The sequence below is a fragment of the Felis catus genome, chromosome D3 (genome assembly GCF_018350175.1).
Source record: "Felis catus isolate Fca126 chromosome D3, F.catus_Fca126_mat1.0, whole genome shotgun sequence".
Taxonomy (NCBI): domain Eukaryota; kingdom Metazoa; phylum Chordata; class Mammalia; order Carnivora; family Felidae; genus Felis; species Felis catus.
Window position 1 is genome coordinate 62,242,732 of NC_058379.1, and position 26,732 is coordinate 62,269,463.

At 39.9% G+C, this 26,732-nt stretch overlaps 1 long non-coding RNA gene across 1 annotated transcript in view; it reads right to left on the bottom strand.

The window, feature by feature from the left end:
* The window catches only part of LOC123381407, a 303,452-nt gene that overhangs the window by 80,018 nt on the left and 196,702 nt on the right, over positions 1-26,732 (bottom strand). Inside the window, exon 7 of the long non-coding RNA XR_006588319.1 lies at positions 6,289-6,358. This is a non-coding gene — a long non-coding RNA (uncharacterized LOC123381407). The remainder of the gene's footprint in view (positions 1-6,288; positions 6,359-26,732) is intronic.

Genomic DNA, 26,732 nt, shown 5'->3' on the forward strand with positions numbered 1-26,732 from the left:
CCCACTGTCGAATGAATGTGGGGTTCTCAGAATCTGAGAGCACATTTTATTTTTATTCTCAGGGTGTGGAAGGCAGCATGGAGGGACAAAATAGACCAGATTTCAAAGTTATAAGAATTCAGGCTTGAAACCAACTCTGCCATTATTTTTTGTGAGCCCCAGTTATCTCTTCTGTAAAATAGGAATACTTCCACCCCAACTCTTAATTGTGAGAATTAAAATGAAATAGTAAATGTCAGTTCCTTTTCTTGCTCCCCCCCCCCGTTGTTTTTCTTTTCGTGATGCCTACAAATGTGCCTTCTGAATGCTTAACAAATATTCTTGGCAAATCCAGCTGCTCTTCTAAAACCTGGAGTCACATGCCACATCCTTTCTGCCTCTCTAAAGTCTGCCAACATTTAAGAGTCCAGCTTAAGTCCTAAGTCCAGCTCAAGTCCTAAATCTTTCATTCTCTAATCTAATAGCTTTTGCTCTTTTCTGTCGTTTCCAAGAACACTGTGCACTCTATTTCCAAGAGCACTGTGCACTGTGAGACAGTTAAATACTCATCTTTCAAATGTTTCACATCCTTAATTTTTCCTTTTCTGTGAAGCTCCTTCATGACAGAGGGAGTGGGGGGGTGCACTTTTTGTCTTTTTTGTGTGTATACTTTCTTATAACGAGTAAAGTACTGTTCCTTCAAATAGAAACAAAATAAACAGGTCTCGATCAACACAAAAATAATACCACAATCAATAATGTACATGTAGAAATTAGTAAATTATAACAGTGAAGGCTACAAAAAATTGGTATGCCAAACACTCTTCTAAGATGCTTTACACAGATTATCTTACTGAAACAAAAACCTAAATGCATGAAAACAAATATTAAGATATTCTTAGGAAGGGGAGAGAGCTAAGTTGTTTGGATTTTTCAAGACAAAGGCTTTGTAAATGAGATAAAACTTCTGAGGAACTTCAAACGGTTCTTGTTGCAAGGCTGCAATTAGAAACAGCTTGCAGAGTTTTGGATAATGTTATTTTCCTATAATATATGGTCCATCAATCAGCTGGAAATGTGTAAAATATGACTAATTCCTTAGGGGCCACTTCCCCAGCCTAATCATGGAGCTTCTTGGGTTTCTGTGATCCCTTCCATCTGTGACCACATAGATAAGCACTTCTGTGGATACTTCTGCCTTCTTTGTGGTTTCCTGTATGTATGATTTTGTCTCTAACTAAATTTTAACTTCCTTTCAAAACGAAGCTTTTCCCAGCTTCAAAAAACCTAATACAGACCTGAGACTACACAGACAGCATGCAACAAATTTTTCATTAAACTTACTAAATTTCATCCATTCCAAATATCACCGCGAAATCCAGCTACATCTCAAAAGCCCACTATCTTTCAGTAAGGAAAACACGTGACAGAGTGCCAATAAAAACAGCAATTCCTTTTCTAAACTCCTCTAGGAAGTGAAACCATGTTGCACAGTAGAGCATAACAATTTGAAATCCTGAAATACAAAGCAAAGCTGCCCACTCAAAAATGAGGCTCATCCCCCACACAGTGGCATCTGGTTACTCACGGTGGACTAATTCCTGTCCTTGGATGCCCGAGTATACCTTCTATTACACTAACTTAAATGAAAACCCCAAGGGGAGAACATGACCCCAAAGATTTATCTGATGATATGGCCATATTAGATCCTTTCAAATCCTTTAATTTGCAAAAAGTCCCAAAGTCGGTGAACCAAACAAATAGCAGCTCTCTCCCCATGCTGTGTAACTTGGGTGATATTTATGGACAGGCAGAAGTTCTGTGTTCAGCAATTTCCTAATCAACTAAGAACAAATGGAGAAAGCAAATCCATGAAATAGGAAAGGGCAAGACCACCGAGCTATGACTTAAAAGGCAGCAGAGAAATGTTAGAGCCATTACGCTGCTGAGCCTCCTGCCCTAGTCAAAATGCATTCATCAGAGATGCTACAGGAGCTGAAACTTGAGGAAATGGCCTGAGAGTGTTAAAGCTAGAGCCTTCCAACAAGGGCCCGACAGAAGAAGGCCCTGTCTGATGTGAAAGGGGGATCTATTCATAGACTCAAATACCAATGACATGTCTCACTGGATTCATTTACGTTTAATGTGATATAATTCATCATTGGTTGTTTCCAGTAATAAATTAAAATTCAACAAATTATTTTAAAAATACTTACTATATGCATGTCAACACCTGAAAGAAAAGTTGTAGAACCTCTAAAATGGAAGGCACGGCCCCATCCTCAAAACATGACGTATTTCAGAAGTTGACTTTTGTTTTTGCTTTTGCTTCTGCTTGGACTTGGGCTTGTGAGTGGTTAGCTCTTCACCTGGATGCCTATCTCCTCCACCCTTCTACCTTCAGTAGATCTGTATGTATCTCAAATATCCCAGGCGGATGAACCATATATATTCTCGTTGTTCTCCAGCTCTGTTTTTAAAACCGTATTTTACACCATGGAATCCTGCCAGAAAAATCTTCCCTAAATACGACTTAACTAACTGTCCCCATACTGGACCTCAAATTGTTTCTTCTCACCCTTGATTCACAGGAAAGAGAATAACCTGTTTCCTCTTTATGACTATGTTTATATTTGCCGACTCAGAGTAGAAAAGTATTTCTGAATCTAAGGAATACAATTGTAGAATTTCTCTGAACAGTGAACACAAGTTGTTAAAAGAATAAGAGAACAGGAGAGCTCAAAGGACTACAGAGAATGGCTCCCTGCCCATTCAACTTCCTCTTATTTCCCATGTGGGGGCTGTGTCCCAGGGAATATGGGTCATGTGCACAGCACCACAGTCTGTCTGTCTGTCTGTCTGTCTCTCTCTCTCTCTCTCTCTCTCTCTCTCTGTCTCCCCCACAGCATGCTGGCTATGGAGAAAGGTTAGCCCTACGTCTTCTTCTACTTTACACAGTGTACAAAGGCCCTATAGCCAATAAATTAAGACAATTATGAGTTGTTTAGCATGAAGAGGCAAAAGCAATCATGAAATGAAGCAAAGCTATTAATGTCATACTGAACAGGTATTCAAACTTCTTTGACACTTCAAAGAAAAAATAAATTCATTTCAAATTTGTTTAGATTGGTTTAGAACTTTTTCTCCATCTTTTCTCTTATATATTTCTCTTATTGGTTCTTAAGTCTCATCTCTAGTATCACACTCCTGAGACTTCTCTCTTTTACTTTCTTGACTTGATATGTTTGCAAATCAGTGTATTAATGTGACAAGTTTTTGTGGTCCCAAGGTTACTAGATTCTCTATGAAGAGATACATCTTATTTCTTATTAGACTTAAATAATTAAAATAGGAAAGGGCCTATTACTCAAAACTTCCATGGCCATAGCTTGTCTACTACTTTATACCTATTTATTTTTTCAGGAATGTAGAGGGGAGGCAAGGGGGTCCATAGCCAGGCTAGCTTGGTGAAATGATCAGCCAGGTTTTCTGGAACCTCTAGACCAGGAAAGCATATAGGAATGGAGCACAGCATTTCCAGTGGGATTGTGTCTATGCAGCTGTGCAGTTAAGAGTATAAAAGTACTAAAGCAAGTAATAGAGGTCAGCCAAGACAAATGTTTGGGTCAGGAAATGCTTTTCAGAGGAACTAGGGAACTAAACAATAGCAGCATATAAAAATCTACTTCATAAATTTAAAAAACAAAGGAAAGAAAGGAAAAAAATATACACTGCAAAGAAAGGCAAGAAAAGGCCCTGATTTTAAAAAGTAAAAAATTAAATTAAAACTGGATTCCTATGTGCATTTTTTAAAGGAGCTTGGTCATAGAAGAAAATATAAAACAAAAAGATACTTCAAATGAGGGAAACGAAGGCAAAGTCAGCTATGGCCACAAACTAAGTTAAATACAGACCAGGAAATACTGGCCTATGGCTCCTCATATTCATTACACAGTTCTTCCCACCACCCTGGAGACCCTCCTCCAGGCTGGCCTTAGAGTATCCTATGACCTGAAACCATGGCTGAAGGACATTTTGTCACCATGGCAAACAATTATCAGTTTGCTACCTTTCTCATCTCTGACTTTTGTGGCTGAAGATTCTCACTAAAGCTATGTCTATGTGAATAGAAGCTATGAGCACAATCATGAAAGACACCCAAAAGACTTCCAGAGGAACCACAGAAGAATTTTCTAGAATAAAGCCTATGTTATAGGAGTGAAACAGACATTGAGTTCTTTTGTTCTAGTGGCCTTTTTTGTGTTGTCTTAGGGCAGTTAAGGCATTGCCCTTTTGTAGATGAAGATATTTAAAGCCCAGAGACATTTCCAGGGTAAGGAATGGATGGAGGACAGATTAGAGTCAGAATGTCCCACTGCTCAATGGGACAGAGCACCTCCCACTATGCCACACATCCCCCTCATAAGCGTGTGGCAAGATCTCTCAATATTTACAGAAACTTTAAAATCAATTAGTGTGCTAACTTCGAAGAAGATATTGTAACCTGTCCAGAGTAATAAAATCAGCAATGCACAGCATTACTTTCCTCTATGAAGAGCTTGAATAAATAAGACATTTATAAAAATGAGTGGAAAATCTGAAATGAATATCCCAAGAACCATGAAAAAATAAGCTAAGAGAAATTGAATTTTCTTTTGAGTCTCTAAGAGAGAGGCGGCAGTTGAGGACTTTATACATAATTTATAAGGAAAATTGTCCCGTTCACTCAGGTATACACCATATCAGTTTGTGGGAAAGATTAAGCAAGCTGTCTTTTTTTTTTAATTGAAATCAAATATAGGTATGGAAGAAAATGAATTCTGAATGAGGGAGAATGCAGTGAGTCACATGGCTAAAGGCTTACTGGAATTTACATGAGAGCTTTTTTTTTTTTTTAAACCAAGTAACTTTGACCTTATTTATTGATCAGTAATAAGAAAAGGCCCCAAAGCAAAGTCCTACCTAGTGCTAAAGCTTCCTGTTTTCATTTTCCCTTCACTTCAAGGAAAGCTGAGCCTTGGCATAAATAGCACATTCCTCACTGGATACCTATGGCTTAAACATCATTAGTAAAGTATTCCAGGCTGGTTGTCATTGTCTCCTAAAATGTTAACATAATCAATTCAGTTCTTGAAATTTTTTTACCTAGAGAGAAACTCTTAAATTGCAAATGCTTCCAGAAACACTGAACTAATCCCTGCTAAGATATCAGTAACTTCCTCTAAACCTTGAATTAAGAGGATTCAGGGGGGCTGGGCAAGCAAAAAGAGATAAACTCTGAATAGAAGGGAATGAGCACAGTAACTGAAAGTTAGAAAGAAGGAAAACCATCCTATAAGGTTGCCACAATTTTGCTGGTAGGACCTCAGGATAGGCCAGGGGCATCTGTACCAGCAGTCTCTATAGAAAGTGCAAGTAATTTGCCATGGCCCCTGTTTGTCTTGAGCGCTCCCCTCATCCCTTTTCTCCATCCCAGGGACTTCATTCTTATCACCCCTTGGACCACTGTAAATTCCTTCAGCAGTGGCGGCATTCACATGTATGTCACTCTCATGTCATATGTTCCTTTGCCATTGTTTCCTGGGCATTCAATATATTCTTGCCTTGGGCCCCAGTGTCACTGAACAGTTAATACACATCTCTTTTTGGGTGCCCCACAGCATCTGTAACAAAGCTACTTCTGCCTAGCAGCCTCAATACTAATACTAAGAAGAAAAAAAACTGAAATGATGCAGCACTTTACAGTTTCTAAAACCCATCTATTTACATAACTGCTTATTTATATAGACCAAAAAAAAGAAACTAAGCAAGGGGGATTTATTATTCCACATTTACAAAGCAGGAAATAATGTCTGAAATAGCTTTTACTAGCAACCTCTGCTGAAAATTCCTCTATGTCATGCACTCTTCAGGGCACATTTTACATATTAGCTATTTCAATTATTTCAACAGCACTACAAGGATGCTCAGATGGACGAGGGAACTGCAGCTTTAAATATTTGAGCTACTTTCTCAAGATCACACAGGCAGTGAGTGGCAGAAATTGGCTTCAATCTAGTTCTATTGAATCAAAACTTAATGCTCTTAAATGCTGATGCTCTAAACAAGAGTTAAAGTGTAGATGCTTTTTTCTCAAGGTCATACTTCCTAAGTGGCAGGGAATAGACTACTTCTAGGCCTAACTCCTCATCAAATGCACTTACAACACTACTTTGATATTTATTGAAATGCGGGTGATTTGGCAAAGGAACAGAATGATAAGATACACCTGGCCCTGCACCCAAACTTTAACAAACACTGGTTCCTTACCTAGAGGACTCTCTCTGCTTTGCAATGGAAATTTCCTGTGGATCTCTTAGATGGTTTCAAGATATTCTATCTGCAAGAAATGAAATGGATTAAATGGTTCCCATTAAGCTTATGGTAATTTTAGCCTTTCCAACTTCTGGCAATAGAACATACAGTGTGAGCACAGGGTAAATTCCAATCTAAGATTGCAATTTTGAGCCCCCTCTGTTATTAGCAGAGCGAGTCACTCTAACCAAGCACTTCTTCTGGGAGCTTCCTTGAACATGACAATGAGGATTCGAATGAGACCCCAACACGCTCAGCTTTTAGATTTTTACTCCAAAGTCATTATTACTGTATTTTGATGAAGCAAAGGCATGTCAACAAAATTAAGAAATGTCATTTTCTTCTTAATAATGATGATTATCATACTTCATAGAGTAAGCTTGAACTATCCAGCATGCTTATTTGGTTGAAGAAAAGAAAGCTGAATTGGATTCATATTTCTTACTTAAAAATTCAAGTCAACATATTTAAACAAGTTGCCAGGTGAGGTGCTGGATGCGGCCTACATCCTACTTGGATGAAGTGGTCAAAGGAGCTAAGTTTAGGCTCTGATAAGGAAGAAACCTCCTCCAGGTAAGCAGAGTTATAACCTGTTCTGTGTTCTGATTTGTACAGTGATGCTGATGATGCCTCTCTCTTTGGACAGGTAAGCCACAAACATCAAATGTTATTGTGTACATTCTCAATGAAGTGGCTGGAGATTGCTCCACAATATGAAATTAATCTTCATAGCACCAAAGTGAAGAGAGGACACTGAAAATTACTTAATTTTATCAAGTCATCTTGACTCCCTAATCTAAGCACTAAATCTGAAATGGAAAGCCTAGTAGTGTTGTGTACATTCACTTACAGAGTTTGTTCTTTCTCCTTAAATAAAGTGTTTATTTGTATTTTTAAAAATATTTTATTTATTTTATTTTAGAGAGAGAGAGAGAGAGAGAGAGCACAAGTGGGAGAGGGGCAGAGGGAGAGAGGGAGAGAGAGACAGAGAGAGAGAGAATCTGAAGCAGGTTCCATACTCAGCACAAAGCCCAATGCGGGGCTCGATCCCACGACCCTGAGATTTTGACCTGAGCCGAAATCAGGAGTTGGACACTTAACCAATGAGCCACAGAGGCACCCCTATCTGTATTTTTTAGGTCAAGAACATTAGTCAATAAAAATTCCCAAAAAACAGGGAGATCTTCTCACAGATGTAATAGCAGTGGCTCTCCAAGGCCTAACAGTGTTTCTGGAAACATAACCCTAAAATCATACACAAGAATCACCTGGTTGTGTGATGTGGAGGGCCCCAACTCAGACCTACCAAGCTAAACTCTACAGAGACACCCTGATGTCAGCACATATAACAGACCTCAAAGTCATGTTTTAGTCTAAAGTTTCAGAATCACTGTCCAAGTTATTGAGGCAGCAGGAAAGTGAGGTGTTGTCTGTGGAGCACAGGGTGATGGGGGATAAAGGCGGCTCCCTCAGATACAGTGGAAAGGCCTAAGTTAGGAAATTCGTTCTGACAGGAATTCCTAAGTTGTTTTGGCTTTCATTCAACAGAGCAGGGCCAGGAGTCTAGAGATAGAGCCTTATGAAAAGTGGCATAGAAAGGACAGCTCCCTGAAAAAGGAAGAGGAAGAGTCACTGGGCAGACTATGTGCTCAACTCAGAGTCCCTGGGGTCCTCCCGAGGGAAAAAGTGAGTTGCATGGTTCCAGAAGAATGATGCTGAAGTCAGCACTGCCCTATGTTTGAGGTTCTGGAGGGAGATTCCCCATCAGAGTCCAGTACAACTTACAGTGGCCATGACAAAATGTGCTCAGTGACAAGATGAGCTCAGTCAGAGAGAGGCCTGTGGAATGATGCCCTGACCTTCCCCTCTGCCTCAAAGGGAGACACAGAAGGCAATGGAGTTAAGAGCAGTGAGTGTGCCCTAAACCCAGTCTGGGTGAGGCACCCACTTGTGCCCTCACAGCTAAAGCCAGAAATGGATTAAATGAGATGATATACATAAAGGATTTAATGAGATGCTAATTTGAAAGGTGGCTAATGGCACAAAGTATATGATCTCTAATCTCCTATGAGACCTCTGATCTCCTACCTCACCTGCACTTTACCAGAGTACCACTGGTATGATTCTGTTTCATACTTTAACTTTGATCAGAGATTTTTTTTTCAACTAAGGAAGAGTCTGAGAAATATTTTGCTTAAAGATAAAAATTAAAAGGTCACTAAGACTCTAGTAAGAAAAGAAGTACTATTCTTAAGATATAGTCCCCCAGGCCCAAACAGACTTAAAACCCAGAACTATTGTCAACCTTACTCATAATCTGTCTTCTGCTTTGCTTACTGATGAGTGGAATTGGAATCCCAAACCATGCTTAGAGTGAGTGCAGTAGTTTATAATGCTTACAGCCCTAATCTGCCTCCACTAAAGAACAGCATACTGCATTGACTCCAAGGGTTTACAATAAAACCCAGTGAATCTCTAGGTCCCCTAAGCACTGCCTTGTCACAAGCACAATAAATTGGCTCACAAAGAGCTAATACTTTGAATTACTGTCAGCACCAATTCTTATCTGCTAGAAACTGATAAAACAATCAATAGGGAGTTTTTGTGTACTTGTTTCCAAGGAAATAACGATGTACTCAGGGTTACTGGGTAGGCTTCCTGGTCTCCAGAGAAGAGCAAGGACTACAAGACAAAAGCCTTGAGAACAACTATCACCTGTGTTTGGTGACCTTGGATAAATTCTTTACTTTTTGTCTAAAAGTCTCCCATCTATAAAATGGGAGGAATAATCATTGGCCCAACTCCCCAAACAGGAATATGTCAAATATAAAATACTAGAATTAGAGAGGATATAGGGCCCTAATCATTGAATACCATTACTTTGTGAACACCAAACTTCATTGCTTTTCACCACTGTATGCTATCGTCATCCACTTAACCTGTCTCACCCCTATTAATATAGAACTGCCTTAAGATTTAGGACAGGGGCACCTGGTTGGCTCAGTTGGTAGAGCATCCAACTTCGGCTCAGGTCACAATCTCACAGTTCGTGAGTTTGAGCCCCGTGTCAGGCTCTGCTGACAGCTCAGAGCCTGGAGACTACTTCGGATTCTGTGTCTCCCTCTCTCTCTGCCTCTCCCCTGCTCATGCTCTGTCTCTCTCTGTCTCAAAAATAAATAAAACATTAAAAAAATATTTAAAAAAAAGATATAGGGCAATGTCTTAATCATCTTTGTGTCCATAGCACCAACACAGTGTTTGCATATTCTAGACTCATTTATTATTAATCATTTATTAAATAAAGAAAGAAGGAAATAAATGAATGAATAAATGGATTAACAAATAAAGGTTTTAAACCATTTAAAGCTCCACTCCCAAATCAAGAATCCTTTATAAAATAAAAATGTAGGGACAAAAAAGTCCCTACACCTAGGAATCTATGTACCAAGAAGATGATCATGATGGCTACGGAGATGTACAAACAATGCCACAAGGCATAACATTCCATTGTTAATGGAGCCAAAACTGTACACACTTATTATTGGTAATCATGTTATATTATCATACCAATCATTTAGTTAACCAGAACTCTCAAATACTTTCCACATGCTATAGATTCAAAACAGCTAAACTTCAAGCACTTTGTGAGTCTAGAATCAGAACTGTCCATAAATCTTTAATAAATATTCACATGAAAATTTGTGCTTTTATTTAAATTTATTAAATATTCACTTGACAATTTAGGCCCATTATTTAACTTTTTATTGATGTACAATATACGTACACAAAAGTGAAAAATCAAGTGTACAGCTTGATAAACTTTCAAAAACAGAACCCAGGTAATTAGCACACCCCAAAAATGATAGAACATTACCAATAGCCCTAGAAGCTCCCCTTTGTGCCCTATCCTGTCACCAACCCTGGCAAGAGTAACCACTGTTCTGGACTTCTAACGCTGTACATTATTTGAGCCTTTTCAAGCTTTGTATACAGGGGATAATACTGAATGAAGTCTGGTAACACTTCTTTCCCTTAACACTTCTGGTATAATATTCCACTATGTGAATACCCTATAATGTATTTAGCCATGGTACTGTTGCTGAACATCTGGGGAGTTTCTCATTTGGGGCCATCAGTAATAGTGCTGCTATGAAATCTTGTACATGTCTTTGTGAATATGTGTTTAGCTTTCTGTTACAACTAATAAAAGCTTTCTGAATCATGAATCTATTTCAGTCCTGACAGCTCCACCTCTGGACATTTCTAGAGCTGACCACATCTGTTTTCCCTGCTCCCAGCATGGTCTAAGCTACCTCACTCATGATGCAGAATACTGCAAAGACGGCTACCTAGACTCTGCTTTTGTAAGCATGCTCTACATCACAGAAATGGCTGTCTCCTTAAAAACATAAATAAGATCATATCCCACCATTGCTTAAAACTCACCAGTGGTTTCCCATCAAAATAAAATAAACACTACATGCCATATACTGCAAGGCTCTACCAGGAGTAGTCTCTGCCAAGATCTCTGAACTGATTTTGAATTATTCTCTCCCCCTATTCATCTGCTCCTGCCACAATAGCCGTCTTGCAGGCTTCAAACATACTACACATGTTCCTTCTTTCTGTAATGGACCTCCCCCAGAACTTTCACAAAACAGGACCCTTTTCTTCATTTAGAGAGGCCTTCCCTGACCCCCTAATCTAAAACTGCACCCCCCTTTAAGGTCATTTTCCATCTGGTTAAATGGAGCTCATTATACTACCTAATGTTTCTGTTATCTATTTCCTTGCTTACTGAGTATCTTATTGTTTATAACATTTTTATTGAGATATAATTCACATGCCATAAAATTCACCCTTTTGAAGTGTACAATTCAGTGGTTTTTAGTATATTCACAAAGTTGTACAAGCATCACCACAATCTGATTTCATACCACCCCTCCTCCAAAAGAAGCCCATTAGCAGTCGTTCCCCATTCCTCCTTCCAGCAACCCCAGACAACCACTAACCTTATTTTTGTCCCTATCACAGATTGTAGATTTGACTACTCTGGACATTCCATATAAATATAATCATACAATATGTGCTTTTTGCATCTGACTTTTTTCACTTAGCATAATGTTTTCAAGTTTCATCATGTTGTAGCATGTATCAGTACGTAATTTCCTTTCCTTGCCAAATAGTATGCCATTGCATGGATATATCACATTTTGTTTATCCATTTATCAGTGGGTGGACAAGTGGTCATTTCCTTTTATGGGGGAGTGCTATTCTACATAATGCAGATATGAACATTTGCGCATGAATATATGTCTTCATTTCTCTTGGGTTTAGACCTAGGAGTGAATGACTCCCTTCTGACACTATAGTGTCACCTCATCTCTGTGACAGCAGTCACCAACAACATCAGCACCTAATAGATAACCCATTTGGGGGTTGAATTAATTAACCAAGGATCTCAAAGCAAGCTTAACCAGAAGTGATTACCTTTTATGATTTGTCTTAAAAATGTGGTATCATCTAGGCCTCAAATGCCTAACAAAAATCACTTAGTAAAAAGCTGGTTTTCCATCATAGTTTTCATATTAAACAACACATACTGAAAATCATGTGTTGATAGAGATAATCTGAGCTTAAATACACAGTACAATTTGGAAGAGAGAACAGAGTCAAGGATACAATAAGCATCCAAAAGAAGGAAATTCACCTATGGTCACTTCTACAGATGCATCAGCTTGCAGAAGCCCTAGTGAAGAATCTCTGAGGACTAAGTAGAGAAATGACTCTAGGCAGAGCAATTGTGTCCTTTAGCACGTGTGGAGACAGTTGAGAAAATAAATGAAGCAAATGACTTTAAATATTTGAGGCTGCTGCCTACATCAAAACTGGAGTCAAATGTTTTTTATCTTCATAGCTGTGGGAATTTATCTCAAAATCCTCTTAGAATCCCATTTATCTCTCAGCAAGGTTGTTTAAGACCATCAAAGCACGGGAATTGCCCCAGTGGAGCCAGACCAATGGTCCATCCAGCCCAGGATCTCGCCTCTGAGAGTAGCCAGTGTGGAATGGTATGAAAAAAAGGCAAAAGTCCTTACTGAAATGCACTTAATTGTGCAATGTCAGGGCAGGGGGTTTGGAGCAATCTCTTCTGAGCCCAGCTGGTGACCAACTTGTGCCCTAAAGCAGGAGGCCTGACGGCCCTTGTAACTCTTAGCCTGGCAAGTGTAACTGCTGGCTCCATTTCAGAGCATGATTTCCTTCCCCCGGTGTTTTTAGAAACGAAGGTTGGATATTTACCACCCAACAAGCTTGCTGCTATCGCATTATGGTGGGCCATTAGAGTTAATCCATTAGCAAAGGGAAAAAGATCTTCAGGGAACTGGGGAGTTTAAGTTGAAAATCTAGATAATTTGCTGCCATTTCCTCCAAAATAATTATTTTATTCTTAGACTGACTTTTTTTTTTTTTTTAAAGAAAGACCCTTTGTATTCTGCCTTGCTTGGATATGTTCCCTTAAACAAAGTGGTATTCTCAGCTAACTGTCCTTGTGCATCATAGACAGGCTAGCAAGCAGCATAAACAAAAGCAGTTATAATTTGAGAGCAGAATGGTTCCTCTGTACCTTCCCAACTGATACAGTGCTTATATTTCCCGGGTGTTAATAAAAGAAAAGCAAATTATTCATTCATTTATTCTTTCATTAAAAATTGAGCACCAATTGCCAGGCTGGACCCTGGGGATAAAATGGTGAATAAGACAGATCCTATACTTGTGGTCATAGAGCTTCTATTCCAATGTGGTAACAGGAAAAGAAAGGGAAGGAGGGAGGGAGGGAGGGAGGGAAAGAAGGAAGGAAGGAAGGAAGGAAGGAAGGAAGGAAGGAAGGAAGGAAGGAAGGAAGGAAGGAAGGAAGGAAGGGAGAAATATATAAATCCTACACTTGTGGTCATAGAGCTTCTATTCCAATGTGGTAACAGGAAAAGAAAGGGAGGGAGGGAGGGAGGGAGGGAGGGAGGGAGGGAAGGAAGGAAGGAAGGAAGGAAGGAAGGAAGGAAGGAAGGAAGGAAGGAAGGAAGGGAGAAATATATAAATTGGGGTACAATCTGCTTAATTGAAAAAAGGAAAATGTTGAAAGCAGTGACCTGGCAAAAGCAGGTAAGGGGTTTAACTTACTTTAGAGGCTTATTAAAGACCAAAGATGTCATAGAGAGAGGTGAGTTCCAGCAGAGAGAAACACATGTCAAGGCTGTGAGGTAGCAATGGGGCTGGTGTGCTCCATAACTGAGTGGTGATTCACCCTACCAGAGGGCAGTCTATAAAAAAGAGCATGACATGAGATGAGCAAGGCCTACCTTGCAGAGCCTTTTATATCATGAGACAGAGTCCAAACTGTATTTTCATGCAATGTAAATGTTTAACTTTTGAGCCCATTATATGACCAGTTAGCAGTCACTGAACAAGTCTCTACAACATAAGCAGGTTTCTCTGTGGCCAGCTAACCAGGTTGGGTGGAACCAGACCACAAACTATGAATCTGATCCCTCTGAGACTCCCCGGGCATTAGATGAAAGCTGCTGGGTCCACACAGCTCTTCCATCTGCAATCCTGACCTATGACACAACCTGGTACACACTTCCCTTCAGTTTGACCTGACTTCCCAACTTGACCAGTGTCTTTCTTGGATATTGTGTTTCCATCCCCTTGATCTGATGGGTTTTGTTTTGTTTTGTTTTAAGTTTATGTTGAGAGAGAGGGAGAGCATGAACAGGGAAGGGGCAAAAAGGGAGAGAGAGAATCCCAAGCAGGTCAGCACAGAGCCCAATTCGGGGCTCAATCTCTGAACATGGATCATGACCTGAGCAGAGACTGAGTCAGATGCTTAACTGACTATACCATGTTTTAACAAGGGCATTTCCTGCCTGAAGCTTTCCCTCTGATTATCAGCCACTTATCTCAGGGCATCTAACTTTGGTGGTAAGTCCTCCTGATGCCTGAAATCTGGCTCCCTCTCTCTCTGGGGTAATCAGTTGTACCATGCAGAACATATCATTTCAGGCTTTGCAATTGCCAGGGAAGGCAATGCACTGCATTGAAATGGAACACAGGATGGAGGAGAGATAATGATAAAGGAAGGGGGAAACTTCAGGGGCTGAAGGTTTGGCTAACGCACAGTCTGGTAAAATTATAATAACTGTACTAACTAGATGCTTACTAAATGCCAGGCCCTGTGCCACATACTTACTATGCATCTACTCATTTGACCTTCCCTGAAATTCTAGAAAAATATTTTCAGCCCATGTTTTACAGAAGAGGGAACTGAGGCACAGAGCAGATATGTAACATGTTCAAGGTAGGAAGACGTTGGAGTCATCTGACACTACAGCCAGTGTTTTTACCTCCAGCTATAGGTAAAGAGCATGGAAGGGAAAGTTGGGAGATCTCAGTTCCAACAGCAGTACTGCATGTGATGGTGGTATCATTGACCCCACACCTCTGAATAAAGGACACGAAAAATTCCACCCATCTCCACTTCCCAACAGCCTGATGGTATCTATTCACAGTACTTAATGAGCATCTGTGAGAAACCATGGGCTATCTCTACATGTTTCCAAGGGAAGACAAAAATCACATGGAAACATCCACCAAATGAGTATCTGCAGAGCACAGAAGACTTTGTTAAGCACAGAGGGACAGAGAAAGAGAGACAGCCCAGTGATTTATAAGACATCCAATGTGCCCCAGATGATTTGCAAAGTAGTTGGCATAGCTAATGATACAAAGCAGGATGAGGGATAAAACCTACATGAACTATAGAAAATCAAGAGACAGAAATTAATGTTACCTGGAATAGGCAGTAGAACAGGGCTGGGCCAGGCTGGAAACTATAAATTGGTCTCAAACAGGTGGGGAGAATAGGGAATTCTAACTTCCTACTGAATGATTTAAAATACATATATTTGCTATTACTCAGAGGACTCTTTTAAGTAACTGAACACCCTCCCACCAAAAAAAAAAAAAAAATTCAAAGTACACACATACAAATACATACAAGTAGTCCACGTTGTCTTTTCTTGTTTGTCATTTGAATTACTGGGTTCTGTGCTATTGCATATAAATGTATATAATAGGGTTTAAAAGTTGGGAGTGGAAGCAGGAAATGGAGGAAGATAAAGCCACACTAGGAATTTCATCTTGTATGCTATTGCTTTGGGAGAACTAAGGAGACCACATCCTTTAAGTAGCTAATTTCTGATTATCATAAGCCCAAAACCCACAATGCTTCTCCACAAGAGGGCATGAAACTATGGTGTGGACGCTATGGAAGTTGTCTTTCACCTCATCAGAGGTGCATCAAAACTACCTGGAATGTAAAAAAAAAAAAATTTTTTTTTACAAAGGGGGGTGCACCTGGGTGGCTCAGTTGGTTGAGCGTCTGACTTTGGCTCAGGTCATGATCTCATGGTTCATGGGTTCGAGCCCCACATCAGGGTCTGTGCTGACAGCTCAGAGCCTGGAGCCTGCTTCGGATCCTGTGTCTCCTTCTCTCTCTGTCCCTCCCCCACTCATACTGTGTCTCACTCTGTTTCTCAAAAATAAATGTAAAAATAATTAATTAATTAATTAAAAAAAAAACTACCTGGAGAGTTTTTTTTTCAAGACATAGCTTCCTGTGCTCCATCTCACGCCTGACAAGATGAGCCTTCAGTGACACAGGTTTCTAGAAGATTACAATGGCTACTGCTCTGTGGAAGTACTGCCATATGGAACAACAGTGTAAGATGTACCATAGTACCATGAAGAGCCACAAGATAAGAAATCAAAGTTATACTCAGACGAATGTCTCTTTAAGAAGGCAACAGTTGGCTTTATAATAATGAGGGAGTAGGATTTCCAAAGCCCACAGAGGAAGAGAATGACATATTCCCACCATCTTTCTGTCCTCCAATATACCACACAAAGATCACTTAATAGTGTATTCCAAGCATTTAATTCTGCGACTCACTGTGGTTTCTATTTTTGTTTTCCAATTTTTATCTTTTTGAGAGAGAGAGAGAGAGAGAGAGAGAGAGAGAGAGAGAGAGACCGTGTGCTAGTTGGGGAGGGGCAGGGGGAGAGGGAGAGACACAGAAGCCTAAGCAGGCTCCATGCCGAGTGCAGAGCCCAACAATGCAGGGCTTGAAGCAGGGCTGAAGCGGATCCAATCTCATGACCATGACCTGAGGGGAAATCAAGAGTCCAACATTGAGCCACCCAGGTGCCCGTTTTGCTTTGTTTTTAACAGAATCAATCCTAGGTTCAACCCTACAAAAGACGGTCCAGATAGTTTAAGGAAAACATATTTCCAGTGTTAAAGGAACTTAGAAATGAGAGAGAAAATTTGAGATATTTGAATAACAATATAGACAATTTTGTGATAAAATGGTTATAAATAAAATTTGCTCTAGATCAAAGGTCACAAAATGGCAGTCCATAGATCTCACCTACAAGTATGTTTTGTTTGGCTTGGACTTCATGGTGTTAAAAAATTAAAAATGAGCCACAATTTAAACACTGGGAGACTTCATATACTAATCAAGATTTTGAACCTCTCTTGAAAACACTGGAAGCTCTGGATTCACGGTGGGGTCTACCATCTTGCCTGGTTATGGTGGAGCTGACAGGCGGTGGCAACTTACCAGCCAAGCCTGGAATATCCTATTGTCCACAGTCCCCACTTCTCCCTTATACTGCCTAACTCCACCTTCCTTCCTCATTCCTGTTTTTCACCTGGCTTCTGTAGATATATGTGTCTGTGTGCTTGCAAGGAAAGAGAGGGCATGGTGTGTTAGAATGCTGAATTCCAGGGGCACCTGGGTGGCGCAGTCGGTTGAGCGTCTGACTTCAGCCAGGTCACGATCTCGCGGTCCGGGAGTTCGAGCCCCGCGTCAGGCTCTGGGCTGATGGCTCGGAGCCTGGAGCCTGTTTCCGATTCTGTGTCTCCCTCTCTCTCTGCCCCTCCCCCGTTCATGCTCTGTCTCTCTCTGTCCCAAAAATAAATAAAAAACGTTGAAAAAAAAAATTTAAAAAGAATGCTGAATTCCAGAAGAGAGGGACATGGGACATGAAATGGGATAAGGTATTGTGTATCAGGATTTTTGATCAATGTGAAGAAATAGACTTTAAAATCCCCATCCCCAAATGAGAAAATATATTCCTTTCACCCATCCTTATTTCCTCCTGATGTCATGTCAGCAGGATTCATTTATAGTCATTAAAGAATACAACCATCTCTTTTCAGAGCCTATAACTTTCAGAATTCAGGAAAGAAGTAGAAATGCTGGGGGGAAATGTGTTCTGGGCTTTGCCCTCCTCTAAGCACTTGCATAATAGTGAGGGACTCTGGCACTTTTAAAAGGAAATGGCATTCACCCATCCAGAGAGTAAGCAGTTACATAGAAAATGCTAATTCTGAGACCTGGTGCTCTGGAGACATTTAAATTCACAGTGGGAAAAGTGGCCAGCGGGTGAAGAATCCTCTGTCTAGCCCCTGGAAGGGAATTGGGAAACAGGAAGCTCTCACAGGTTTTGAACTCTAGGACATAACCACTCTATTTGCTTTTGACAAAGTGCAATCTAATTGTTAATCTGATGACCTCAAAGGGGACTCTTCGATGATTAAATTCAGGAGTCAAGAACCATGTACCTACTTTTTCCTTTTCATTTCCAAACCATAAAACTTAATGAGGGAAATTCAAGGCCTTATGGAGGATTAGAGTCAAAAAAAAAAAAAAAAGCCTTAAAAATAAAGAAGAAAAGCCCAGATGGTCTGATCTGGACTTTTTAAAGTTGGCTGCAGCCAGCATTGCCGAGGCCCCAGCCATTATTTTTTAATCTCTCATTGACAAGGCAAAGCTTCCCTGCAGACTGGGATTTGGGACTTGTTATCTCCATTTTATTGGCCTCTTTGCCAAGAATAGCAGGGCCGATAAAACACAGACTTCAGTCAGCAGGGAAGGAGGGATGGACACTGAGGCCCCAGGGAAGGCAGAGAGCAGCCGCTCACATTCCCCATGGAAGCAGGAGAGGTTGCTTACTTAGGGGCTGGCAATGAAAAATAATGAAACCAAAGAAGGGTTGATGAGATGCAGGAGAAAGAAAGAAATGAGACAGAGAGAGAGAGAGAGAGAGAGAGAGAGAGAGAGAGAGAGAGAGAAGGAATCAGGCGGAAGGGAAAGGAAGTGGAACGGAAGATGGAAGAAAGAAGAAAAGAGGATGGAGAGGGGGAAATAGAGAAAAGGGGGAAGATAGAGGAAAGCAGAGAAGGATAGTTTTGTAAATAAGTCAAAATTCTATTTCAGTTTTTTGAGCCTCCTTTCTTTTTTTTAAAAAAAATTTTTTTTGCAACGTTTATTTTTATTTTTGGGACAGAAAGAGACAGAGCATGAACGGGGGAGGGGCAGAGAGAGAGGGAGACACAGAATCGGAAACAGGCTCCAGGCTCTGAGCCATCAGCCCAGAGCCTGACGCGGGGCTCGAACTCCCGGACCGCGAGATCGTGACCTGGCTGAAGTTGGAGGCTTAACCGACTGCGCCACCCAGGCACCCCTTGAGCCTCCTTTCTTAAAAAACAAGAGTATCAAGCAACACCTAAGACAATTAATTCTCACATTTCCCTATGATGTTTATGGAAGAAATTGGAGGGGTCTCCTGTCAACCTTAGAATAAAGTACAAAAATCTCTGTAAGGTTTACAAGGTCCTATAAAATTTGTCCCTAGCCAGCCTCCTCAGACTAGTATTAAACCTTTGTCATACACTTCCCATGTGAAACTCAACCTTCTGAAATCCCTTTCATTTTTCAAATGAAATGTGCCCATTCTCATCTCTTTACTTTATTCAGAATGTTCCCTCTGCCCAGAACCCACCCCCTTTCCTCTCTGATGTGACTAACTCCATTCAACCTTAAGGTATGGGTTGACTCTGAATGAATGAAGAGAAAGATGGGGGCAGGATAATCAGATCTTTTTCTGAAAAATGTCTACAGATTCAAGCTCTATACTTGGATGTGGACCTCATGATTTGGGAACCAGATAATTAAAGGAAAGGTCAGGAAGTGGTGGTGGGAGAAGGGCTCTGGCCAGGATATTTCTGGAGCAATCTGTGAAATCCTACTCTAATAAATGTAGGGGCAGAAACAAAGAACATTAAGATTGCACACAACCCTAACTGTCTCTACTCCTACACACCTCCAATATCCCCTCACTGATCAGAGATGCACCTGTGTGATAACAACCATTTGTATGATGGTGGAGGAAGGTAGCCATAAAAAATGATTTTCTGTGCCTGACCAGACTTTCTGCAAGACTATTCTTATTGCTCTATGGACTGTCACTTTAGAATGACAACAACCTTATGATACAGGTACTGAGGCTTAGAGAGTACAAGTACTTCCCCTAGACCTGTCAGATATTTAGAGGCTGAACCAGGATTCAAATTCAGACACAAATAAGTGCTCAGTAGCCGCTAAGCTATACACATGGTAATAATCCTAAACAACGTTGATTGAGCACTCATGTACCATGAACTGGGCGAAATCATTTCTACAGATTATTTCATTCAATGCACTAAGGAACATGATGAGATAGCTATTATTACAATCTACATCTTGCAGATGAAAAGTTTAAGGCTCAAAAACCTAAAAAGAGTTTGCTAAAGTCACTGTGCTTGTGAGTGGCAGAACCAGTCCTCTTAGCCTCTGTGCTAGGCAGTTTCTGGTATGCCCTTACTACAAAAGTCAACATGACTATAGGGAAAACATTACCTCCACCATGGGTATAAGCTTTTGTTTAAGAATTTCAAACTGTTTAGGCACACTCCAAGTTATCATGGTAAAAGGATGCTAATGCCATACTGTTTAATCTCGTGTCAGAAGGCTAACTCTCAAGTAACGTTTATTCTTCTCATATAGAAAGTTCTTCTCACCTGCTATAAAGATTTAAATTTGAATTAAAAAAAAAAACAAATTCCAGAAACAAGAAAATAAATCAGACTTCTCATGGGGACCCATTGCAACTGAATTTCACCTTGAGTTTGCATTTTAAGTATAAGTGCAGTATATATATCCGTTCTTTCTGTCCCCTAAGATGGCTATAGCAATGACAGTTCTTTCTGTCCCCTAAGATGACTATAACAATAACTTAATCCAATGGCTTCAATTTTTTTTGTTTGTTTTAGCAGGGGAACTTTTGTTCTCAGTCTTCTATTGAACCCCAAAAAGTAAAAGTGGTGTGATTTTATTTTATAAATATAAATTTATAACATTTACTTAGAAGTCAATTAACAAAAACTGAAAAACTAATGTCACCCTCACTTCCAGGGCAGCGTCCACTACTTTTCCAACTGACTAGACCAAAGAGAACCTGAAGCCCATGATCCACTTTGCCTTTTTCCCAACCTATGTGTACATTACAAGACTACCTTACCAAGATCACTTCCAGTGCCTCTAGGAACCAAGGACTCTATACCCTTAACCTTCACAGAAGAAGGGTATTTATTCCTATATAACCCATACCTCACAGTCAGGAGGGGAGAGGTGTGAGAAATGAATTCCACTGTAGGTAACTAATGTTCCTCTTCTTATAATGGGTTATCACATCCAGCCACACAGCCCTTTTGCCCCCCCCCCCATTACTGCTCCTACACTCTCCTGGCCATTGCCCCTCATTCATGAATGACTTTAATACCCGGACAATGGTCTTCCTCTCAATCCCAATATTACTAAAGCTGTAATACCCTTTGGGAAGACCCATCCAATTCCTGTTGTCATATCCTTGACCCCTCATTTCCAGTTTCCTTTCTCTTTACTTCTCAACCACACACTTTCATGGTCTGTCCCTGGACTTTGTCATTAACAAAAATGGCAGCAATCTTCTAAATCACTTATTGGAACATCCCATCCTCTTCCAGCTGTAATATCTTGCCCAACTAGCTCACTTGCTACAGTGTCCGTCAAAAACAACGAATCTGTTTTTATTTAGTTGTCTAATCTCTTGGCTTGCTTTCTTTCCATCCTCTCCTCCTATCTCTATCTATACCGTTCTCCTATATCTATTTCCTATATCTGCCTCCTAACTTTCATTAATTTCATGGTTCCTTATCATGCTTAACTCCTTGCAAACATCTTCAACTCTATTACTTCTTTTTCCTCTTTCACATTTTCCTCCCAACTCCAATCCTGGAAGAACCTAATGGTCTTATTTATGCTCATAGATCACATAACTTGGATAACAAGTCACTTACAAATAAATTCACTGCAACCAACTTCAAACAGACTTCCAGCCTGACCTGACAATATCTCTGCATTTCTCCCCAATGCTCATGTTTTCATTCTCATCAAAGACCACTTTGTACTTCTTTCATGTCTCCTCACCACTTTCAGCAGATAATCTTACCCTCTCCTTTATTGAGCAAATCAGGAGCCACCAGTATGGAGTTTCTTCTACATGTGCCTGTCCAAATCCCTTAACTGACTGTAAATATCCTTCTTCCCACTTTTCCTTCTGTCTCTCTGTCAAGGCAACTATCCATATGTGCTCTGCACCACAAATCCCCTCACCTTCTCAAGAGCTTTCCATTCTCAGCTGTCCCTTTTCTCTCCTACATCATTGAACTCATTCTTTTCACCAAATTGTTCACATTAGCACATAAACATGATGCCTCTTACATCTTAAAATAAAAAAAATAAATTAAATAAATTAAAAACAGCTTCCCATTACCTTATAGTTGTCCACCAGCTATAGTACAATTTCTTCGCTTTCCTTCATAGCCAATCTGTTAACAGAATTGTCTGACATACTCTCTGTACTTCCTCATCCTTTTCATAGAACAACCTGCTCCAGTCTGGTTGCCCTCCCATCATTCCATTGAAATCGCTCTATATTTCAATAGCAACAAACCCAGATCCTTCCTCCTGTGTTCCTTCTTCTCTTCACCTCCAGGACACCATCCCCTCCTTATTTTCTTCCCTGCTCCTTGGCTTCTCTGTCTCAGTATTTTTTATAGGCTCATAGTCCTCTTCCTGAGAGATGAATGTTGGAGGTCCTTTCGGGTTTCACCCTCTCTTCCCTTTTTTCCTAGAGTCTCTTACTTTATTCCAATAGTTTTAACTGACATTTATATTTTGATACTTCCTCAACTTCATATTCTCAGTATGGACTTCCCTGAGCTTCACACTCATATACCCAGCTGCCTCCTTAACATGTCCACAACAGAATTCTTGGTTTTATCTTAAAACCTGTTTTTTGCTCAGGCTCCCCATTTCAGTAAATGGCATCACCATCCCCACATTTTCCGAAGCCAGAAACCAGAGAGTACCATTCTTCTTTGCTCCCTTCTTCTGAATCTATATCTGATCCACCAGCAAGTCCTATCCCTTCTACCATCACACTATACCCCAACTACCTGAAACTGTCCCATTCCTACAACCAACAACCTAATCCTAGATACCATCACTTCTCCTTCAGCTACTGCAAGAACCTCATTACAGATCTCTCCCATTCCTTTCTTGTCCTCTTTTCTTGATCTAATATATATATATATATATATATATATATATATATATATATATATATATAATATATATATTTTATATATATATATATATAAAATATATATATATATATAAAAAATATATATATATATATATTAGCTAAAATCATGTCATACTCATCAACTCAAAACGTTTAATAATTCCCCACTGCAAACACCCTTCCATGGCCCACACCACCCTTATTACTGCTCCAGCTCCATTTCATGCTACTGTCCACTTTCTTAAAGAGCTTTGTCCTTTGAGCCCTTCTTCAATTTTTCCAGCATATTAAACTCTTCCCCATGTAAGCTCTCCACATCTGCCATGCCCTCAACTAGATGTAGCCTTTTATAAGGCTGCCTCTTTTCATCCATCAAGCTGTAACCATAACCTCCTTTGAAGCCTTCCCCCACTACCACATAAAAATATTAGCATAGTGTGTACCGTGCCACAAATACCCAAATAAATATTTTAAATGAATAATCTTAATACTTTTAACAGGCCTATAGTAATGCATTATATAAGCATATTAAGGCATAGAGATGTGAAGTAACTTACTCAAGGACAATATAATTTATAAGCAGAGGCTCTAGAATTCAAAAATAGTCTAAACCTAGAACCAAACCTTTGACTACTGTAGTATATTAATTTGTGTTTCCTCCTCTTACTTATTATAGTTTAAAATATGTGAAACTAAGTATTAATTTGACTTCCTTTATTCACACAGCTAAAACTGTGTCAGGGCCCATGCTAGATACAAAGGCCAGATCTTCCACCTTGTGAGGGCTGTGTCTGAGTAGGGATAACTAACAGGATCCAAGGAAACCAATTTGTGTCTTCAAGAGGCCACAGACTTGCCTTCATACCCTTGTCCTGCTACATTCCTGGTACATGATAGGTGCTTAATGATGCTTTTGATTGAAATCTGAGTTCTGAGAAAGTCTGTTTTTAGTTTAAGTAGCAGGAGTTGTGTATTGGTTTCACGTGGCTGACATAACCAAGTACCACAAACTAGATGGCTTAAAAATAACAGAAATTTATTCTCAGCATCCTGGAGGCCAAGTTCCAGAGTCTGAAATCAAAGTTTTGGCAGAGGTGACTTTCATTGGAAGCCTTTTCTTTCCTCTTCCAGCTTCTGGTATTTACCTTATTATGGCCACGTCTCTCTCTACTCTGTCTTTACATCACTTTCTTTTCTGTGTGTCTGTGTTATTTCCTTGTGCCTTTCTCTCTAAGGACATGTGTGATGGCATTTAGGAACCACCTGGATAATGTAGGTAACACTGTCATCTCAAGATCCTTAACTTCATTACATTCTTGGCCATATGAGATATTATTCATATGTTCCAGGGATGACGACATGGACATCTTTTTTTTTGGGGGGGGGGTCACTATTCGAAAGAGTCAAAAGATTGACTCTCAATAAGGTAATACTTTTTTTTTTTAATTTTTTTTTCAACGTTTTTATTTATTTTCGGGACAGAGAGAGAGAGAGCATGAACGGATGAACGGGGGAGGGGCAGAGAGAGAGGGAGACACAGAATCGGAAACAGGCTCCAGGCTCTGAGCCATCAGCCCAGAGCCTGACGCGGGGCTCGAACTCCCGGACCGCGAGATCGTGACCTGGCTGAAGTCGGACACTTAACCGACTGCGCCACCCAGGCGCCGCATGGTAATACTTTTCTTAAACTGTGCACATTGTCCGAAATAATTGTAGACCCTACCAAGACCCAGATTGATTTTTTGAAGCTACTGGAGAAGGAGCTCTCAAGCTCCAGTATATTTAAGTGTCACCTAGGGAGCTTATTTAAAGTCTTGGTTGGTGAACCTTCCATTCAAAGATCCAAACTCCATAGTTACCTGTTTAGAATCAGATCCCTGCATTGTAACAATACCCAGGTGATTCTAATACAAGCGTCTGAAGAGCACTCTTTGTGGACAGTGTCCAAGAGAAAAATCCAAGCCAAAATCATACAGCGATTTCTGCAAATAATGTCCAGTCTATTGTTCTAAAATCAATACAACCTAAAAGTTCTAGCTTACTCTTCAATAAGCAAAGACTTGGATACTAAGCAGAATCTGAAAAGACTCCCATCCTTCACATACCTACAGTACTTTATTTCTTTGAGGACACTGAAGGCTTGTTCAGTTTCTTCTCGAAAATAACTTTGAGAAGGCCTCAGGGCCTCTTAAACAAATACTCACATGTAAGAAAGGGGTAGAGCTTCCAAAAACTGTAATGACAAATTTTGTGCTATTAGGTAAAGAGGATACTACCTGAATCATTGAATTAAATATATATTATTCTATTTGCTTATGTAAGTGGACACAGCCTCAAAAAGCTTTTCAAGCATCTGCCTATAAGAAAGTTACACTAATCCACGTAAGCTACTGGACACATTGTCCTAATACCTTTTCTTCCTGAAAAATCTTTCCACTTTTTCTTTCCTTGAAAAATAAGATGAAGGTATAATCTTGTCTAATGCAAGGTACTAAACTAGCATATTTAAAATATATTGCAGGTCTACTTTCAAAAGCAAAGAAGCACACTTAAAAATTAAAAATTTAAAATGAGGCTACCATTTGGCTTGTGGCCATTTTTTTTAACAGTTACAGACAAATTAGGAACTAACTAGACTGAAGGGAAGATTCTTCAAATCTGTTAAATTTTCCCAAAACTGTCAGAATTTGATTCAACCTAAAGATTCTATACGCCAAATTGTTACAGTCTATTTTTCCAGCCCCTCCAATGGTTTTGCTGCTTATAGGCCTGCAATTCAGACAATTACGGAGAGTCGGTAATGAACCACGATAAATTGGGATAGCTACATTTTCCATTGCTTCACAGAGCTCAGGTGAAGTTATCCCTGCAGAGACCCAGATATGTTCCCCTATGTGGTAGAGCAAATCAATGCATCACATAGGCTGTTTTGGAAGTATTCCATAACCCAAATTCCTCTATGGTGATTCAGGTTCGCATTCAGCTGGGTAAGCAGTTTACTAAATGGTGCTTGAAAAAATATAATAACCAACCCCCACTCCGGGCAAAGGGGCAAATGGATTCCTCCATTTCCCCCTCCACCTCCCTCAAGAATAGCCCTGACTGTACATGATCACATTCTATAAATTGTTTCTCTTTCAAAATTCTAAATATTCATTTTGACTTGATTTTTCTGGATACAAATATAGCAAGGGGCAAACTGAATTTACTTTGGTACCATGCCCTTCCAAGAGTATGTCCACTAATTTATTTAACAAATATTTATTAAACATCTAGCATCTGTCAGGCACACAATTGCATCACGATTTACTTTCAAATAAATTGAAAGCCAAAGAGATTATTTTTTGTTGGATGCACATTTATGCATTTATATTTGCATTATGTGGATGGAAAAGATGACTTTCAAACCTAGTGCTAACTATAAAATGTGTGAATGAAGTATATGTTCACATTATTACTCAAAAGGCTAAACGTTGGCCTCTTTCATTAAGAATGCCTTGACAACGGACATCAGAAAACAAAAGTGTGTTTTTATGGCCACTTATGGTTGAATTCACACTCTTGTGATTTGTATTTCACCCAGAAAAACCAACTTAGCAAATGCTGCCATGTGTTAGTAGCACTACTTCAGCATTACTGCAGACCTTATTTAAATATTTAAATTTCACCGTAGAGGTGTTGGTGGCCATTTTTTCATTCTGTAGATAGTAGCTATATTTGGTGATTAACTGCAAATCTCCCCCTCTCTTTCCTTCTTCCGTCTCCCCTCTTTCTCCCTCTTTCTCATACACAATTTGCTTATTATTTTCCCACAGATAACCGGAGGACGG